This window comes from Falco punctatus, assembly GCF_963210335.1.
Source record: "Falco punctatus genome assembly, chromosome: 7".
Lineage (NCBI taxonomy): Eukaryota > Metazoa > Chordata > Aves > Falconiformes > Falconidae > Falco > Falco punctatus.
The window spans coordinates 63,140,918-63,160,281 of NC_137587.1; the positions used below are offsets into that span (position 1 = coordinate 63,140,918).

The 19,364-nt window shown below is 45.6% G+C and overlaps 1 long non-coding RNA gene across 1 annotated transcript in view; it reads right to left on the reverse strand.

The window, feature by feature from the left end:
- The window catches only part of LOC308066708, a 39,877-nt gene continuing 20,513 nt past the window's right edge, over positions 1 to 19,364 (reverse strand). The window contains exon 2 of the long non-coding RNA XR_013929273.1: positions 1 to 19,364. This exon is cut by the window's right edge and continues 19,954 nt beyond it. This is a non-coding gene — a long non-coding RNA (uncharacterized lncRNA).

Sequence of the window (19,364 nt, forward strand, 5' to 3'; positions counted from 1 at the left end):
AAAACAAGAGAGAAAAAAAAAAAAAAAAAAAGCAATATTGCAATCCTGAGCAGCTCATCTTTCTTCCAGCTTGGGTCAAACAGACCTGCAAGTTGCTATAGAGGAGCTGGCTGAGGTGGGATGGTGGGAACAGTCTGGCATGGGCATATAAAGGCATATCCAGAATCCTTCTGGATTAGACTTCTTCCAGTGCAGATTTTATTTCATCCTTAACAAGGTGTGTTTTTAAGAGCTGTTAAGTCTCATCAGTACTAGGCCAGATGGGCTTTGGCAGATGGGTCCCGTGGAGCTGCTGTGCATCCCGTACAGAAGTGCCTCTGCAAATCAAGACATCTCTGCCCTGAGCTCGTAACTGTTCTGTATTAAATGTATTAAATTTCTGCTAAACCTCAACCCAAACCCCAGTTCTGGAGAAGGCCACCCTCCCTGAAGGCGGGCTGTGCCACTGCCTGCTGGCACTTCGGCCATCCTGCTGGTAGGTTCAGCCATCTGGGATACCTCGGGGTCCCTTTGGTGACCTGGTCTCAAGCTTGGGCCTCATGGACAATATCACCACTGACCTCACCAGCAGAACAAGGTGATAACTGGTTCTGCTGGTGACCAGCCCCCCACCCCCCCGAAGATGCTCCCCGGCTTGGTAACATGGTGGGCTCAGCCCAGTGGAGGTCACGTCCCCCACTCACACCCCTGCACGAGGGCAGGAGCATGCTACTCTGCAACAGCAAAGAAGCTCCTCTTTAGCTTAAGAAATCTTATCTTTTCCTTTTTTATTTAAAGGGCCTTGGTTCAAACCCGCCACAAGCCTCGACAGGTGGCTGTTTCATAGTTACAGTAAATAATTTACGTGACAAATTCAGACCTGTCTCTTGGTCCTGTATTATTCATGAATGAACGGGCTTGGTTTTTATGACAATGTTCCTTATTCAAACATGGTCCGTGATGTATCTCACTCCTCAAGTTCATTTCAGTTACATCTGGCTGTTTGCCAGCCTTTCGTCGCTATTTTATGTTTTGCAAAATGTATTACCTCGATCGTATTATTTCAGTTTGCTTCCTGAGGGACCGAAACTTTTATACAAAATGACGAGATTTCTGCATGGCCACATAAGCCCCTTTGTAGCGAAGCTTCACTCAAACGCATGTTTCTGAGCATTTCCCTTTGCACAGCTGTTCTTGCAAACAAAAATATCATTTGTATGAACATTTGTGGCAAAGGTCAGAAATATCTTCAAGGAAAACACTCGAGCATCATTTATATAAATCTTCACAAGCACTTTGCTGTTGTTCGCTCATTTTGGCTAGCACAGGTCTCACCCACAGGGTTTACGGATTTGAGGGGTCAGCTCCCTGGTGACCTCTGGGCCACCTGTTTTCTCTGAGCATCTCTGAATCCCATTTATATTGTCGGAGGTGGTGAGGGCAAAGCTGCAGTTTCTCAGCTGCTTGCTGACTTTCTGAGGTGTAGAGCTTCTTGAGAAGATGTACGTCTTGTGACTCAATCACTGTGCACAGGGAGGAAAAAAAAAAAACGGGATTCATTTCTCAGTTCTTTATGTGCTCCCACTCGCCCTTGATTTCCTTAGACCTTCACTCTCCAGCTGTAAAATGGGAAGAATAATAATGCAGTCTTTCGCAGGTACTGTTTCCCTGTCCTATCGGCTCACCCTGCAAATGCTACAAGCCACAGATCCAGTGTCATCTTTATGCTCACTCATACAAATGAACCCGCATCTCAACAATGATAAATAAACATGCAGTATCTACATGACACCAGGCAACCGCAAGATCACTGAAACACGAATCCATCCTTTCATATTAATTTATATACTGCTGAAATATTTTATATGGGGACAACTGACCCTGGTACTCATATGAGCGATTTGCTCGTACACAGCTGATTTTCTGCCTCTGTGCTTGATTGAATAATTGATGGTGCTTACTGTTTTCATTCATCCCCTGAAATAGAAATGATTTTTATACACATTTCATCTCCTTCATCTCCTGAAAATAAGCCCATATAAATTAGTGAGAAATTAAAGACAATGCTATCTATTTATTCTTCTGTGAATGTGTGGTAACAGGCTTGAAAGATTTGAAATCCAAGTAAGAAAACTGACCAAGTGTGTTGTTAGTGCTCTTTATGTCTTAAAAAAAATAATTTGCTGCTAAGATCCCTTTGGATGGAAGGGGGGGTGTGGGTTATTTACAAACAAGTGCTATTCCTTTAGCTGTTGTTACTCAAAACTGTGGTGGTGGGGAAATCTTTATTGTCTTTACGTTTCTTTCTATATTTGAGGGGGCTCCAGTTTGTCAGATGTCTGCTTTTAATACAGAACTTTAAAAGCCAGAGGATATATCAAGCCCTCTCAGGAGATGACAGAACTGTTGATCTAATTAGGAAAGGATTTGGAGCATTGCAGCCTCCTCAGATGACTTCACTAGAAGTTGTGGGTGCAGAGATGCTTTTGAACTTCGATCTGCACATCCTTTAGGTGTGTCTGATCCAGAGACCTCCAAGGAAGCCCCACGACTCTCCAGAAAGCAGTGGCGTCAGCACAGGACTAACAGAATTTATCATTTCTGGAGATAGTTTCAGCTTTCATATGAGACCAAAGGAAATGTCTTAATAATTTATGATCATGAGCCATCCTCTGCCATTTCTGACAAGTGCCAGGTTCTAATTCTGGAGTCGTGGCTTAGCGCGCCCTGCAGGGGCACCTGAATAATTTATCTCTTGGTACATGTTCTCCTCTGTGCTTTCAGGCAATGAAGCTGCTTTGGTTACAACGGTGCCTCATTTGTTTTTTGGCCCATGGAGCTACTTCCCAGCAATGGACCAAGGAATTTGGGTCCGTAAGGTTTGAGTAGTTGGGGTCCTTGGACAAAACATTTTAGGTAAATCCCAAGTCCCAGCTGCAAAAGTCAGATAGGGCATCCTATCCATGTAGGTATTTTGCAGATCTATACTGCCGTGCAGCTTAGCTGAGCTCGGCAGCAGTCGTCTTCTGGGCTCGGAAGGGTGGAAAGGATAACGCAAGTCAGGACCAAAGGGTATCAGTAAGAGACTCATAGAATCAGGTCTGGAGCAAAGCTGAGGTGTATTGATGGTGTGGGTTTGGCATCTTGGAGTTGAAGAGAGGAAGCAAATAACTTAGCTTCAAACTTAGATGAACAAACAGAGCTCTGTAGCACTCCGGGATGGGAGGGGAAAGGCAGCCCAGGCACTGTCAGACCAGGGAGCATGGATGATAGCAGCAACAGCCAGAGGGTACGTGTTAGGAGTGAAGTACATCTGCAAGCTGTGGCAAGTGGGTGATTTTGGCACAGGACTTTAAATGTTCTAGCCTGTGCTATTTCTCCATTCATGAACAGCATCCAAGCAGCAAAGTCAGCAGGCAGGTGTGTTTGCCCAAGGCCAAATACAGCTCTGCTGTCATCACCGGCAGTAAGGGCTACCTGCCTAATTTGTACCCAACTGTATATCCACAAAACCACTGAAGTTTCAGGAGCCTTGAGTCCTTTCAATGCTCCTGTGGATTCAGCATAGGAAATCAAAATCCAGCACTGTACGCAAACATTTTGTGCTTTCTGGTGCCGCTCTGCTAACCAGATTAGTTTCCCCTGCTACCTTACTCATTTTGCACTCATTAAAGCTAAATTTAGAAATGAAGACAACTCTTCTCCCCTCTGGGAAAGGCAGTAGGGAAAGTCCTTCTTGCAACAAGCCATGAGGAGGCAGAAATAGCATCTAGATTTTCCCTCCTTTGAGATAGAAATGTGCATGGTTCTGCTGAGACAGAAACTTGCCATTTCCTTCTGCATATGGCACTCGTTGGACTCTGGGTCTAAAGAAATTTGTGCAAATCATTGTTGAAAGCACGCAGAAAAAAGGTTTCTTTGACACAAATCACAGGCATGCAGCAGTGGCAAGAGAGGTTATTTGCACTGGCCAGTGGTAGCTTGCTGCTGAGTTTGGACTTCGGGCTTATCTCCAGCGTTGCCCTGGCAGATGGGCAGTAGCTCCCAGATTTCAGCTAAAGAGACTAATGCAAAGAGGTTTATTCCTCTCATTGACCTTTATAGACAATTATGTCAGCTTTTAATGAAAAAATAATCGTGGCGTAAAAACTGCCTTCGGATTCTTACGAGCAGGAATTGGCAGGCAAGGCGCCCGAAGAGAGCTGAGCTCCATGTGCGGTACCTGCTGCCCTGATACCCAGCCACAGCGGGCATCCCTTCAGCCGTCCCTTTGCTGGCAACACAGCTGGGGCGAGGTAGAAGAGCTCAGGTCTTTTGGGTAGTCAAATGCTGTCACGATGCTGGGGAGCCTCAGAAGGATGTCCGAAATCTGTGTGAAGAGGTAAATCTGAGCTTTGGTGTAACTGACCGTAATGAATACTGGGGGGAAATAATCTGAGCCATCTGTGCGTGTGCTGAGCTCGGACTGGGCACGGTTGGATTGGTGCTCGACAGTTCTCCAAGACCATTCGTTCAACATGCAGCGGCAGCCAAAAAAAAGCTGGCAAAATATTGGACATTGTCAGCAAGGCCACCGAGAACATAAGAGATGGTGTCATTTGGCCTCGATATGAGACCCTGGTGTGCCCCCGCGTTGGGAGTGGGATACCCCTGGTTGTAGGTACGGACTCCAGGTACTTAGCTTTGCCTTGCAGCTGCAGACAGCTGCTGGGTGTTGCTTTCACACAGCGAATGGGGGAAAGGATGGGTTAATCCTGGCTTTGAGAGAGAGGGCAGTGAAGCCTGGAGATGATACCATAGCTTACGGCATTCACAGGGGCTCTGACCAGGAGAAGGGGACTGTCACCAGCTGTTAAACCCCAGAAGGTGGAAGAAGCTTGTCAAAAGACAAGCTGTGTGTCTGCATCTGTACAAGATTCCAGAGGCCTGGTGGGAAGTGCTGCTCCTTTCCCAAAAGATACAGGCTGAGCGCCAGACCCCCTGCCCACCGCCGAGGTTTGTGTGATGCAGCTGTGCCGTGCAGAATTGCAGGCATCATATTTTTAGGAGCAAAAATGACATGTTTGACCATCGTGGGGAAAAAAAAGAGTGAGGAGGTCTGTCAGCACTTGATTAATGAAATTTTTCCCTGTGGAGAGATCTATGCGTAGCTTTCTGCCAGGGACCCTGGCAATGCCAAGATTGAGGCATGGGATCAGCACCTCTTCCAGAGCCGACAATTACAGAGCCAGCTTCACTGATAAATTCCAAGAGAAACTGCACTTAGCAGCACAACTTGTTAGGCAGCGAATGTTAGAGCAAAGAATCTTGTTGGGTGAATAGTGCCTTAAGCTCAGGTTTTAATAACAATTTCCAGTTTATTTCATGGCTGGAGTGAGGCGTCCAGTGCAGACCCTCTTGTTCAGCTTATTCCAGGCTAGCCTGAAGGTACACGTTTTGACTGATGTGTAGCAGCAGATTTAAGTCAAAGGCAGCAGCTGGGACCAGCCAAGCCTTGTGCCTACCCTCCATGGGAGGCTACATCCCTCCAGGCGGGGACAGCAGATCCATGTGTGACTCATCTCCCAGCACACCACGGCTTTTGGCCACAGACTCTCAGTTCCCTGGTCACAGCCTTCAGTTCACTTCCACCACGAGGCCAAAAATTTCCCCAGCTCAGGAGCTGGATCACAACGGGATGGGCATCCCTGGCTTTGCACTCGATGGCTGGAGAAGTAGCAGCTTCTGACCGTCTGGTTTTGCTCTGCTGCTTTAAGTCGCCTGGAGCCGTTCAGCAGCCTGACGTTTTCTCTCTGTGTGATGAACTTCCTCCTGGGTCATTTACGCCTGGTTGGCACTGGCCTGCAAGATGGGCGGTGAGAGCCAATGATTTCTTGGGGGAAAAAAAGAAATGTGCTTTGACTTCCAGGCACAAATAGTGATTTTATTTCTAGAAAATAGAGCTATAAACCCAGATTATGCCAAACAAACATTATGCAATGTCTGGATTAAGCTGGGGTGGGGGGTGTTATGTCAAAGGAGGGTGATATTTGTCACTCACCTGCCTGAGTGCAGGGAAATGTTCTTTTCTTTATGTATTGAGTGTGTGATTTTCACCCTGCCTGACTCCTGGTCTCACTTTTTGCTCAGATAGATTCTGATCTCAAGCCTGCAGAGCTCCGTAGAAAAATATTTCCTTTTCAGCTCAGCACATAGGTCTATAGCAGAAAGAACTGCGGGCAAAGTTGCCCAACGGGCAAATATCGGAACCTGGAATAGTTTGTGCCCTCACTAAAGCGTGTATCGCAAGAAAGAGTAAGCTAAATATCATGTCTTTAACTGTCCATCTACCTGACAGGCACCTAGATGGGCACATTAGAAACCTGATGGACAAAATAGATGAGGCAGAAGTAGCAGGCTGCTAAATTACATAAAGTGCAGCCACAAATTGCAGGCACAAAAAATAGGAAGGACAGCTTAAAAAAAATTATAGCCTAACTACCCATTTTGAGACCAGTACTTGTGATGCTTGCAAACAGATATATCATTTGAGTCCAAAAGAGATGAACTATTTATTTAGCATGAAGATTGCCCCCAGCAATTGTGAATCGGAGGTTATCTAATGTCTTTGCCATAGGCTGTAAGCGTCTGGACAGTTAGCATATGCAAGGGAATTACTCACAGATAAGCATCCAGTAATTTATACGGAGCATTCCAGATAGAGACCTCTTCTGTATCAATTTCTGCCTGCTCTATAAACTGCTTCCATTTATCACACCGGATAAATTCACAGGCAGGCAATGAGGGTGTGCTGAGATCTGTGTATACTTTATCAGTTAATATTCACTGAGGTCCTTTTGACATGATTGGAGTAAATCTTTCTCTCCTTTTCTTTCATTATGACCAGTCTATAATCTTCCAGGCTAAACACCATTCCCATGAATGAAGAATAATACCGAGACACAGGGCAAAAAATAATATGTGGAAAGAATGCATTTCATCTCGCTTTGGAGGTAATGAGACAGTTTAGTATGACATGTCATTTAAAACCAGGTTTTTCTTTTTAATAGATTCAGTATTCCTGAAGAAGTGACTGACAGATCGGTTCACGGCATATTTCTCGCAGGAGAAAAAAAATTTGAGGTTGACGCAACCAGGGAGGTGGCAGAGTCCTGGTGATCTTCAGGAAGACAAAGGGACAAATCTTTCTCCATCAGGTAAATAACACAGACGTGAGGTTCTGCAAACTAAGCCGAAAATGTCACAACCGATGTCTGTTAGATCAGGATGTGCTTGTGGTGCCTGTGCCCTCGAGCTGCAGTCTGGAAGAGGTTCCCTGCCCAGCTCTGCAGTGGAGGCAGCCCCAGCAAAGCGCCCTGAGCACTGAAACACCCCAGGCTCCACTTGTCCTTTCTGCGGGCTTCATCTGCAACTCGCTGCCATTTGCCAGAAAATTCCTAGTCTCTGCCCCGTTTTCCCTGTGGCATGGCTGCCACAGGAATATCAGCTTGAGGGAGTGTTTGTTTGAGGTTTTCTTTGGGTGGGAAAATCTACCAAGGGCTGGATGGTTCCCAGCAGCTTTGTTTTGTGTAGGCTGCCAGCAGCCCACTCCCAGCTATCCAAAATGAACGCACAGCTGTCTACTCAAACCAGCCAGATGTTTCACTCCTTTTGAGTGAGTGACAACTTCAGAGTGCATCACAAATGGAGACGGCTTCTTTCTTGGATAACAAAAGTGTATCACCACGATCCCAGATGTGAGAGATGTTGCCACACTTGGACAGAATCCACACACAGCTCTTAAATAAAAAAAAAAAAAAAAAAAAAGGCACATAATGAGTCCTGGCATGTGTGTACTCAGGGCCATCTGTTAATGTGTTCTGTTGCCAATTTGTAGAGCTAGGAACCAGTCTCTGCAGGTCATGGGTGCCAAGATGAGATGGGCTTAGGAAAGGCACTTGCAGAATGTGCTAATGGCCACTGTTTATCCGAAAAATCTTCCCAGGAACGAACACCATCAAAGGAGGACTGTGCTGCTATTCGGTATCTGGGACCACATCAGCTGATACTGGTGGACTGTTCCTGCCATTTCCTGATGTCTCTCTGCCCCTGCAGCAGAAAAACAGAAAGTTATAATCCTTGGTAAACACAGCATGAAGTGAACTTCTAACCAGCCTACTCTCTAAGTTATTTCAGCATTTTTTCCTTCTGCTGCATGACGAGATTCTCCTTCATGGGGTGAGGATGGAGAGGAATTGATGTATACCTCAGGATCCTTACAAGCAAGAAAAACACAGCTTATAGAATGGATAAAGAGCTGTTTTCACCTGTGGCAAGCACAAAAGCCACCCTGACCTGTTCATTGGCCATGTCTGGAGTCTCACTTGCAGGACACCCTTGGAGCAGGAGCCTTCCCTCCTCTGCTAACCTCCAAAGTACTAGACCTAACCTCAGGGGACAGCCAAATACGGAGGAATGAGTCAAGGTTACAGCTACCAGATACCTTAAACCCCCAGTATACTGTTGATAAAAAGGGCCCTAAGCAAATCAGATTTATTTCCTAATCAGTGCCTGGTAATGTCATCATCGTACATTTGCATAAGCAGGATGTTTTATGCATTGTTTTTCTTTGAGCAGGTACCTCCTCATTTCTGTGCACTTGCCGATGTGCTCTCTTAAACTGCCACAGGCTTCCCCAAAGCTAGTGTCTGTAAATGCTTCGCAGACAGTAATTAGGAGTATTCACCCCCTCTACATCTTTTTCCCAACAAAGGCTTGAAAAATGCAACCTGATTTTTACATTTTTTTTCTCAGTTTTATCTCTTCTCTTCCTTGCTCAGGTACTGGCTGCACGGAGGGCAGGCGCCTTTTATCAAAAGACAAGGAGCCGTTTCCTCCTTAAGAAATGTTTATGTGCCTTCCACAACACCAAATTGAGAAAACAGATTACCTCTCAGAAAGCCATCTGTTTCCACACCCTGTGACCTCTCAGGTTGGTTCCTGTGTTTTATAAGACGTTTGAATCCTCCTGTGATTTCTCTCTTTCACCTGTCTGCCTGTCATATAAATTATTCTGAAGGTTCAGTGCCCCCATTCCGACATACCAGCGCCTGAATTCCAAATGTTGGTTTAGGGTTGCATTACAAAAAAATAAACAAACAAACAACAACAAAACCCCTCCAAAATAAACAGACAAAAAAACCAACCCCAACCCCCCCTTCCTATTATGCTTTAAGATGGATGGGAACAGGCTAATGGGAACTGGATGAGAAAATGAGAAAAGGTGGGAATTGGGGCATTTTTTAATTATTATTTTATAGTAAACCAATATTTTCAGTCCTTAAACCAGAAATTATCAGAAGTTGTTGGTTTCCATAGGCAAATCTATAGCTGTCCAATGAAAAATTGAGATTTTGGGAAGATGGCCAACTTACTGTGTGGAAGGTCATGTTCTGTTGAGAACTTAAAGGATTTTTTTGGAGATGGGCTCCAGACCACCCCAGCTCCTGTGTCTTGCTTAGGTACACACCACTAGCTGTGGAGCTACAGGCTCTTTCTTGGAATAAGTTGTTACTGGGGAATGTGGAGACTCTCCAAACTCTGGTTCTTCTTACAGTCCGCTTTGAGTCTTGTAACTGGAGTAAATGAACTTTCCATTTTCTTCAATTTGCTCACCCTCCTCTACTCATGTCAGAGCCACTTAGTCTCTCCTTAAAATCCAAGTGGACGTAAGATGGACTAATGCCAAAAAAGCACTCATCATATACCAAAAATACCCAATAAATAGCTTTCCCAGCTTTAGCACAATCCATTTTCTGCAGTTAAAATATGGAGCGTTTTAAAAATGTATGCTGAAAACAGAGTTGTCACAAAGCACATAGAAATCGCTATTAATTTAACTATGTTACTTATTTTTTTGAGTCATTAGTTGATGCAAGGGATATGATAATGGGATACAAAACTTTCCCCCTCTGGATCATGGGTTGCACTGCAATCCAGAGAATTAATGACTAAAGTAATTAACCGCTGCTATCTGTTCAGTAGCGTAACTGGAATAGGATTAAGCTTGTCCGACTCCATACAGACCAGTGTCTCCATTACCAAAGCCACCGGCACAATTAGCACTAATGGACATATTCTTCTGAAGAGATGGTGTGCGCGCAGCATTTTTCTCTGTAGAAAAGTTACTTAATTGGTAAATTTTCATCCTGGAATCTAATTGGGTTGCTTTTCACTGAAAAAAAGGCTTGGGGTAATGCTCTGTAGTGCTGTGAGGAATGAGGCAGAGTGGATGAGGGAGATGGAGAGAGGTTTGGTGACCTGGGGGATGGCCTGTCCCTGCTGTCACAGGAGAGCTGGACGCTGTTCCTACCCTCGGTGCAAAACCCTGGGCGAGCACTATCATCCCCCTGAGGCTGTTTCCCTTTGTAGCTTTGTTCTCCTCGTGCCAGATCAGCAGCTATTTGCAAGAGAGACCCTTATGCCCCTCACACCCTTGCTCCCAACGTAAGACATTTGCAGTTCCCTTCCTCTTGCCTGATTCAACAGCAACCACCTAGCAGGGCTGTTGCTTTCATTTCTAATTGAATGATTTCTCTCTCTTCCTTCCTCTTCTTTTTTAAGAAGTGTCATTGAAATCAGTACTTTTAAGAAAGGAAAATAGATGAACTGAGCAGAAGGGCCAGTGCTGTTGTTTTTAGCAGGGTCTCCTGTGGCTCTGAGCTGTAGTGGACGTGAGGTCCTGGGAAGTGACCCACCGAATCCTGGGGGTAGGCACAGGCTGCCAGCAGTTTGGCAGGTATAATGACCGCCAGTCAGACAATGGCATTTTAGTTTTGCCTCGGATAAAAAAAAAAAAAAAAAAAATCCATCGTACCTCTGCGGCCCTCTCAGCCAGGGAGGTGCCAGCACTTCAATTAAGCCATGCTGGGTGGTGCCCGCATTATTATCTGTTTTACAGGCAGAGAAACTGAGATGTAGGGAGATTAACTGGCTTGTTCAGATGAGGTGAGACCAGAGAGAAACCCCAGAAGTGTAATTGCCTGCGCTAACTCTAATTGCCGGTACATACGTTCACATCTGGGAGAGGCATCTGGAGGAGCAGGATGTAGAGGCATCCCCAGAACCAAGCAAGAAGCCACGACTGAGGGTACCAGAAAGGCAGGAAACAAGGCTCCTCTTTCTGTACCACGCTATAAGCCTCAGCAGCCTTGTTCTGGGACTGGCTGATACCCTGAGCATTGTTTGAAGTACAGGAATAGCAAAAAACAGGTTTAATTTTATTTTTTTTTTAACTTAGGAAAAAAAAAAAAAAGGTATGAGCTGAGCAGCCAGGCCTCGGTCCCATCCTGCCATCCCGAGCCCGCGCTTTCCAGGCTGGAGGCACCATCGTGTCGCTTTGCACCTCCGGAGCAGCTTTAGAGCCGCCTCAGAGTTAATCTTTCGACTGAAGTGTTTTGCCTCCTCCCAGGTAAATGAGAGGAGGTTTTGTTGTACTGGCGGGATCCCACTGAGCCCAAAGTAGCATAAAACCTGCTCGCCTTGTAAACACGGCGCGGCAGAAGCCAGGCGTCTTTGGGAGAGAGCCGGCAGCCCCCCAGCACCACCGCTGCCCACCCGGCCCTGTGTGCAGGGGAGGGTTTAGCGCTGCTTTGGCAGGATAAGGAGCTTTTGTCACAGTTATTAAGCAAAGCCAATCACCGTGCTGCTGAGCATCTCTGCAGGCTGCAAACATGCCTCGTAACCAATGGGATATCTAAGCTTACACTTTCACTTAAAGGAAGCTTTGTTCTCCATTGCTGAATTGAGGTATAGAAAGAAAGGAGGGAGAGGTTTTTCTCTTCCCATTCAGCGGCGGATGATGGAAGAGGCAAAAGTGAACACCAGTCCCTTGTCCACAGCAATAAGAAGTGATGGACGGTGGCTTCTTGTTATCCCAGTGGAGAGCTGAATTCACTGGGAGTTTTGCAGTGGTTTGTTCCCATCTGAAATCAAGAGTTTTGCTGTGCAAAATGGATTTTGCGAGAGCTCTGCCGCTGTTGCTGCAGGGGCTGTGACAATGCAGGAATGGTGGGTTTCATTGTACAGTATTATAATGAATGAATAAATCGATAGCAATTAGGGCAGATATTTTATTGATTGACATCCCAAAGCAAATATTACATTTATTGCCAGGAGTAAAACTTACTCCACTATATACCTCAATAACCACAAAGCCATAATTTGATACTATTAATATATGACATGGTAAATCATTGCACTGCCTTGTCCCATAGTCCAGCTCCGCACACAGTGATACAAAACCTCCAAGAAGATGACGTTTTTCTATCTGAATGCGGCAGCTGGAAATGCTGTACAAAGCTCCTCAGGGACTTTGCCAGAGGCCAAAACATTTCATTACGTGATCAATTATAGTTTTTCACTACAAGGTTTTGCAGAGGAACTTGCTCTTCCCTTTCACCCTTGCAAACCATTCCTCCTTCCCCTTCTGCCAGCAGGTCCCCCTTTCTTTCACTATTGCATACAGGAGTTGTCCCCGTTCCCTTCAGCTTTCCTTTCTACTGATTTCACAGTTCCTGATTTTCAGTCATCATTTGGTTTGGATGATTTGCATCTCTATTTCTCCGTTCACCCAATTTCCCCTTTAGTCCCCTCAAAAGCAAACAACTCGAATCTGTTACTTCTTTGACGTAGCTTCTAGCATATCTCTCTGACACCTCACACTCAGTGTATGCTATCTTTTTCTTTTTTTTTTTTTTTTCCTTCTGCCCACTATCTTTCTTCACTGTCCATTCTACTTAGCAGGATATATCCACTTGGCAAGAAAATGGAGTTCTTAACTTGGGGTTATTAATTGGAGTTAGCCAACCTTGGGTTTAGTTCAGGTAAGCAAGCAGTTTTCAGCTCCAGGTTTCTCTGCAGATGGCTCTACCACTCTCCTGTATCCCTTTCTTTTTTTCTTCATTTTTTTTTATTAAAGCAAGTCTTGGCTTTTTTGTTTCTTACCAAAACTTCCTTTCTATTTAGTGAAACCCCCTTCTCCTACCTGCCATGCCCTTCACTTCCCACAGAGCTTTCTCCCAGAGACTGTTCCTCAATCTGCTCTTCCACTGTCCTGCATCTTCCTTGCATTCCTTGTCCTGATTTGTGTCTTCCTCCATGGATGACAGCTTTATAGAGGGACACTCCTTGGAGTTTTGCACCATCCTATGGCTGTGCAAGCTGCTCTAGAAGTTGTCGGTATACAGCTGGAGCAATCACCAGCTCTTCTTGGCAGTGACAAGGTGAAGGCTTTTGGATGCTGCAGTCTGTGAGGTTATCTTTGCTAGGAGCATTTGCAATACTTGTCAGGGAATTAATTTGTTTCAAGTCAGGTTTCAGCAGGAGGGCTGTGGTGGAAGCACAGGACGTGTGCCAGCTGCTCGGCACAGATCGGCAGAGGAAGGCTCCTCTTGCCAAGCCCTAGAGCCTCCCGCCCAGGTTGGACTCAAACTAATTGCTCTGTGACCGACAGAAGATGTGCAAAAGCATCATTATTTTCCGGTGCTGTATCCCAGGGCGAGCCAGGGCTTTGCACTGCTGTTTTTACTCTTAGGGTACTCCTCACAAGCCAGGCGGTGGAGGATGAAAAGCAACAGAAACAAAAGGAAGAAGTTGGGAACCTGATCAGAAGAGAGGCAACAAAAGAAGATGCAGGTGGCCTCTGAGAGACATCTCCAACAGCTCATTGTAAAAACACACCCTCCTCCTTCCCTGCAACAGGGCACATCTGAGAGCCGTAGTTCCTTTATCATGTTGAAGCAATAGGACTTTTCTTTTAATTAATTGTTAATGGACATGTTTTGTTTCTCATTTATTTCTATAGCCTGGTGACTCAAATACTTTTTTGGCGGCTTCTTGCGTTGTAGCCCTGCAGCCATGCACCTGAAATGGGCCCTTATTGGACATACGTGAGGTCATTTGTGGTCCCACAGCAGCTCACAGATGCATTGCAAAGGCTTTGTATTTAAATAAGGTGCCAGCCAAGAACAGATGTAACATGCACATGGTGGAACTCGTTCACCTGGTCCATCTTCTCTCTTATATGGGCATCCCAAGCTTATCTGCTCCTGGCTGTATTTTGGTCTGCTATCTCGGGGCAGGGGTCCTCCTTACCTTCCCATTTCAGCAACAAAAATTCAGAATAAATGTTTGCAGCATCTAGTCCTATGTAATTCCTTTAGCTGGTTCTCGCTCTAAGCCACGGGCAGGGGGAGTGCATTTCATAAGCTTAATGCCAGGTTTCACGCGCTCCAGCAGCAAACCCCACCTTGAAAGCTAATTCCAGTCTCTGCCCAGGGTATCCTTTCAAGTCTTTGTTGAACTCCAGCTGTGAGTTTGACTCCACCTCTCCAACTCAGACTGACTTCTGGGCACTTGTTATTTTAGATCAAAATATCACGTTACTTATCCTGCCCTTATGTCTAAACAGTGATCAGGTTGTAAACAGATATTCTGAGAGTGTTCAAAAACTCTGTTGGAATATAAATAGGGCATTGCAGTAGAAAACCAGTCAAATACAAACTATGAGCACAAAGCTGTAGCTAAGAGCACAAGTACAAGCCATGAATGAATAAGGAAAGGGATTGTAAGTAGTACAGAGATGTTACATCTAAACGCAATGTCAGTGAGATCAGTTTTGGTACTTTTTTTCAGTTTCGGCATCTGAAACTCAAGGAAAGACATTGGAAAAATTGGAGAGAGTTCCAGGAATGATTTAAGATCTCAAAAACCTTATTTATTCTGAGAGGCTTAAGCCCTGATCTATTCAGTTTATCCACCAGAATGCAAAGAGCTCACTCAGTCACCGTCTGCAGCTTCCCACTTGGGTTAGAGATTGCTCACATTTACGGCTCTTTAATCTTATCACAGTGGGAACTGATCCTGGATACACTCAGACTAGCAATATGGTATACTTTAGTGATGCAGGTAAATAAGCCTTTCAACAGCTGACCTACAGATGTGATGAAGTCTCTGTCACTTGAGATCTTTAAATCAAGACTTAACATCTCTTTAGAGGGTGTGCTGTAGCACAGACAGGACTTATAGGCATGCCTGCAGTGTAGATACTGCTGGAAGAGGTTCTGCAGTCTGGTTAACAAATGCTGTATAAATAAATTAGCACAGTCATTGCTTCAGGCCTTAAAAATCTATTAATACTTTCAATACCTGATTTTTCAAATAATCATGCCTTCCTCTTACAAACCACACACCTGAAACTGCAGTTAGATTATGAGTTAATTATGCTTGTGAGTAGCTCTGGATTGTACAACTGAGAAATCCGAGGCAACAAAAACTTAATTGGCTTTTCCAAGGGCATCCAGCAAATCACTGGCAAAGCCAGGCACCGAACCCAGGGGAGCTGGTGCTTCCTCGCTGCGTCTCACACTTCCAGCTGCTGACAGAAGCGATAGCGTCGGGGAAGGAGCGAGGGCCTCTGAAACCTCCTGAAGGGCATGGTTTTGACTCAGCATTATCCCGTTCTGTGCCAAGGGGAACGTCTCGCCGGTGACAGTCCGTCGATGGTAATGGATGAGCCTGGCTCCTGCCAGGGCCATATCTGATCACCCCACCCCTGAACTCCCCTCCTGACCGACAGCTGTTTATTTGGATGGAGGAGAGAGGGTCACGTTCTGGCTCCTCGCGTCTCAATTTTAGCAGCTGAACGGACCTACCATTGCATTCTGCTTCTTTTTGACCATATAATTGGTTGTGTTTAAGATTGTTCTGTTTATTTCCCAGATCCGCTCCGTCATCAAGGGTTAAATCTACTTTTTTAAATCTTTCTTTTTATTATTATTATTATTATTATTATTTTTATCTTTACCTATTAAAGAAGGCAGGAATTAGCTCCCCCATGATGACTCTAAGTGGAAGTCGGGAGGGGATGAGGTGACCTTGTCCCCAAAACTGCTGCGCTAGGATGGCACAAACACCCCAATGCCTTCGTACAGCTCCACAACCAACACCCACCTTGGAGAAAGGGATCACTTTCCACCATGCAAACAGCTGCGTGAACATCCCCAAGGCACCCAGGTAGACATCTGCTCTGAATAAAAGCTGGGGGGGGGGGGGGGGGGGGGGGCGGGGAAGCTGCAAGGCTGGCAAGCATCGCTGCAGCCCAGGCAGGTGCCCGGGGGTTGCGTTGTAGAAGGACAGTGTGGGAGCTCAGCTAGCACATGTCACCTCTGCCTGGAAAACCCAGCAGAGGAGAAAATGTCATAGAACTGGCCTGTCAAAATGATGAAGCTGAAAAGGCTTCCATGAAGCCAGAGCGGTGCAGAAATTCAAGCTGTTCACAAAATGCTTGAAGGAGCCTGCTGGGACCAAAGCCCATGAGCACCTGGGGAGGGAAGATGCTGGTCCCATCCCACAGCACTTCTCCTGGTCTGGCCAGGGAAGTCCCTCCCATACATTTGGAGTTTTGTTTGTTGCTTTGTTTCCAGAGTGATCATTAAAGTCACCCATTAGCTCCACTGACCCCTGTGGAGACCATTCCTCAGCTTACCACACCCCCCCTACCAAGAAGGTAATTTTGCCAGTGGCCCCGCACTTTTCCCTGGCACACTGCTGTGCACCCATCTGAAACACTCGATCTTTGCCCTTCATATTTTATACTTTTTCAAATAGATTTCCCATTAGTACCTTCTTGCTTAGTCATCATGCAGCCAACACAGGTGGCTCTGCCTCTTCTGTCACCATAAATCACTCCCTCCAGACCTGAATATTTTTCACTCCCCTTCTGTGAGCTCTCCTCAGTTTATCAATATCTTCTGAGCCTGGCCTTCAACCATGTTCTAGTCTCCCCTACAGCCTCTGGGGATGACTTTGAAATGGTTTGGGAAAAAAAAAAAAAGAAAAAAAAACCACAAAGAAACCAAACTTGTGGCTGTCATAAACAGCCCCGAGGTTGACTGGATCACTTAGGATTGGGAAAAACTGTGAAACTAAGCCCTCAAAGAGCTCTTCTTGAGGGTAGGAAAGGGGAGCTCAGTGTGGCATTTTTGACTCAGAAGCCTTTGTTTGATTCATTAGGATCCCAAAGCATTATCATGTTCTCAAAATCTTTAGGTGCTTAAAGTCCACCGAATCTTAAAGTGAAAGAGCTTAAATGCTTTTGAAGATCATGGCTTCAGGATCTCTGTTCCTCAGCCATCCAGCTTGCAGCTGAAATCAGATATGCATTGAATTGAGATTAAACACAGTTTTCCAGGAGGTTAACCAAAAGCAACAAGCTCTCCAGGGAGTCTTTATCGCTTGGTGGTGGGATGAGGTACACGGGGAAGGAGGACATCAGTCATGTACAAAAACTTGAGGTAAGCAATGAAATGCCGTAGTCTGCATTAGGTTGGATGATGCAAAGTCCCCTTCTGGCTTAAAGCACCACATCTCTATGATTCTGTAAAATGGAACTAGCAACCATCCCTTCCCCACAGGGCTATCAAAGAATAAAGACTGCCAGGCAGTGGATGGTAAAGTAACCAGGGCTTCTCTAGGTATGTGAGATAGTTAGATTGACTGGGCCACCACAAAAGCAGCAGAATCGTTTTGCGCAAGACTGGTGATAAATGGAATGAGAAGGCTCATGCAGCCCATCTATTAACAGCTGCTGGCCTCTGCAAAGGCTCCAGCAAACAAATGCTGCGGACGAAGTCATGAGATGATCTCTTTTCACAGACAAAGAGCTTCTCTCTTTCCCTTTCCCCCCTCTTTTATACCAAGGTCCATCAAAAAGCAAATGTACCAGCAGCTTTTTTTAAAGTCATTGTTTTTCAGGAATTCTAGCTCACTCACCTGTTGGCTCTTCAGCTTTTGGAAATGGGGTTAAATCTAGGAGGTGAAATAAAATTTATAAAAAAAACAAACAACAACAACACACACCTGAAAGTGCTCTCAATATACACCAGGATGAATGAGGAGCATCAGATGGCAAAACAGATGACACCCAGTGTTGCCTCTCCCCTCCATCCTCTTTCTGAGCCAGCCAATTCCCTCCAAATGACAAAAATACATGCTATTTTTGCCTTTCTGATTAGTTTGTTTCAGTAAATTCCACTTCACAGATAGAGTCAGCTCGCTTTAATTAGCTTTGGCACATTGACAATGAGAGGGAAGAAAACACCACAGGACAGTGCTGTCCAGACACACATCGGCCAAGCAGTGACAAAAATAAACCGTTTTGCTACATAACAGCTAAGTGCTTCCTGACTGCCTGCTTTTATCACTGTAAGCCTTCTACCTAGCTGGTGAAATCAGTCTGACCAATCCAACACTTTACTAAACAAGATCTATTTTTCATCTCTTACTAGTAAAATATTCTAAGCCCAGCAAAATCAGTGGCCATTTGGAGCTGGTTTTTCTTTGATTTTATTTTTTCCCCCCCTTCACAGTCTCTCCCTGGTTCCCACATCCCATAGTATAATTTTTTTCCTGCCTGTTCAGGGCAATCTGGTCATTGCTAGGCAACATGTCATCATAAATATTTCATCGGCAGAGGAGTGTTCAGAGCTGCAGCCAAAAATCTCTATCTGGAGCTGCCTCCTCAGTCCCTTGTGCTCACACACCCTCGGGGGTGCACGTGTGCAGCAGTATGCACCGTCTCTGGACACCACATGGCCGAGGGATGACCAGGGCTAAGGCAAGTCAGGAGCATCCCTGGGAAAAGGTGTGGGCTTCTCGCCCAGCATCATGTCTGCTCGGCGCACAGGAGTTGTTGCAGGATGCCCTTCAGCTGCAGCAGCTGGAGAAAGCTGGTGCAGCTGCCCTGTGCAGCGTCCAGGGGTTTGGGCTAAATATTGACTCTCAGAAGCAGGCTTTGGCAATTTGATGCCAATTTTGTGCATTTGTATGCATAGTGGGAAGAACTGGGGTGGGAAGACAGAGGATGGGTGCTTGTAGATGAACACCAGGCTCCTGACCTTGCTGAGAGAGCACTCGGCACCTTGCAACAAAGCAAAATACAAACCCAAGCCAGACTGTGCGCTGCCATGGGCATGTTCAACCTTACTTCCAGGACTTCCAGAGCTCTTTATCCGAAAATAGCCGCATCTTTCATAACTTTCACTTCCTGTCTCATTCTCCTCAGAGAAGAATCCCACCTGGAAGGCATCATCTGAGAAACACCAGCAGCTGAAGCTCTGGAGCTGGCTGGACAGCTCTTGCTGCAAAGTTGCATCATTTTGTCAGTAGAGCCTTAACTGTGCAGAGTTCTCCCTCACGCAGTTGTCTGTCACACTGTCATTTTTTCACGATTACCTTATCTAAAATGAACCTGGCCCGACCATCTTTCCGTGGCTCTGTGGATGATTATTGCTGCTGCAAGAACTACTGAATCAGTATTACGATCCTGGCATTAAGGTGAGACTACT